Source organism: Pundamilia nyererei, unplaced genomic scaffold (assembly GCF_000239375.1).
Source record: "Pundamilia nyererei isolate P.nyererei 1_Seehausen unplaced genomic scaffold, PunNye1.0 scaffold00025, whole genome shotgun sequence".
Taxonomy (NCBI): Eukaryota; Metazoa; Chordata; class Actinopteri; order Cichliformes; family Cichlidae; genus Pundamilia; species Pundamilia nyererei.
The window spans coordinates 4,857,918-4,859,923 of record NW_005187426.1 but is presented as its reverse complement, the minus strand read 5'-3'; positions in this window follow the sequence as shown (position 1 = coordinate 4,859,923).

Sequence of the window (2,006 nt, the reverse complement as noted above, 5' to 3'; positions counted from 1 at the left end):
CCGAGGTCCTCACTGAGGGCGGTGTACGCGAACACTGCCGAGAAGGAGACGATGATGATGATGATGTGAAGTTGAGAGTTGTTGCCGTGGCGCTTTGGGCTCCCTCCAGACCCCAAGGTTTGCCACCGTAACTTACGCGATCGATGGAGGGTTACAACCAATTAGGTGCCTTTGTCCGACGTTGTGACGAGACCCGCTATAGCCGGGGGTCCGCCTGACCCCCATCTGTCCCCACCGCGAACCGGCGCCCTGTTTCGCGACGAGACCTGGGTCCGCGCTGCCGGGGTCTGCGTGACCCCCCCCTTCTTTTTTTTTTTTGGTCCAGGGCGCACAACGGTTAATAATGTCAGTTAAGGTATTTTCTCCTAACAGTGTCTGGACATTATAGTCCGTGCCATCTTTTGTCTCAATCTGTTTCCACTTTGCAGTGTATGAATTATCACACCATAGGCATAAAGGGCGTAATTGTGCTGCCTGGAAATATCATTTAAGGTTGGGCAAAGCCATACCCCCTTTGTCCTTTGGCAACTGCAGAGTGGAGAAGCGTATTCTTGCCTTTTTGCCTCCCCATATGAATCTCGACAACATTTTATCCCAGGACTCAAACTGTTGAGATGGGATTTCAACCGGCAGTGCCTGGAAAATGTACAGCAGCCTTGGCATTATATTCATTTTTATCACATTTATTCTGCTGCTAAAGTCCAACGGGTATGTTGACCACCTCTCCAAGTCTTTTCTAATATCATACGTGATCGGAAAATATTTTGAAGTGTACAATGAAGCTGGCCTTCTTTTTATTAAGACACCCAAATATTTGATTTTTTTAGTTTTCCAATTGATATTAAAGCCTTCTTTAATTTCTTTGCTCGGTACATAATTGAAGTGAATCATTTGTGTTTTTGCGATGTTTAGTTTATATCCCGAGCATTCATGAAATTCTGCTATTACTTCCAGAAGCTTAGGAAGGGAGGTGTTCAAGTCCCTCAGATACAATATTACATCGTCCGCAAATAATCCTATTTTATGTTCCCTTTTTCCTATAAAGACCCCTTTTATATCTACCTCTTGTCGTATTGCTTGAGCCAGAGGTTCAATATAGAATGCAAAAAGTATGGGACTTAACCCACATCCCTGCCTTGTTCCGCGATGCAGGCTGAATCTTGCTGATAGGGATCCATTTATTTTAAGTCTAGCTACAGGTTGGTGATACACTGCCCTTATCAATTTTATTGAGTCTTGAGTGAAACCAAATCTTTCTAAGGTCTGATACAAGAATCCCCACCCAACCCTGTCGAAAGCCTTTTTGGCGTCCAGACTAATAAGAGCTGCATCCCATTTATTACTATCACTTTTGTGAAGTATGTGTAATGTCCTCCTGATATTGTCCTGTGTTTGCCTCCCTGGAATGAATCCACATTGGTCGTCCTCAATTATATTGTTAATGAACAGTTCGATTCGTTTAGCTATAATTGAAGTATACAATTTGTAATCTACATTTAGGATAAATATCGGTCTATAATTTGTACAGTTATCTCTATCCTTCCCTTCCTTGGGGATCAAAGACACGATAACATCATTCCACAATGGGGGTATCTGGCCGTTCTTTATTATCCAATTCAGAGTTCTTAGCAGGATAGGGTTAAGCTTCTCCCGAAATACCTTATACCATTCTGCGGGGAACCCGTCACTGCCTGGGGTTTTGTTGGCTTTCAGTCTACTGATTGCCTTATTCAGTTCTTCTACTGTGATTTCCTTAGTAAGTACTTCGTTTTGGTTTTTCCCGATGGTAGGTAGATCTAGGGAGTAAAAAATGTTTTTTATTGATTGTACATCTACATTTCCTTCTTGCAGATAGAGATTTTGGTAGTAATTGTTAAAAATGTTTTCTATTTCTTCCGGTTTAGTTTCCAACTTTTGAGTTATAGGGTTTCTAATTTTGTGTATTGCTGTATCTATCTGCTGTTTTCGCAGTCTGCGAGCTAATAATTTGGCAGATTTAGGGCCTA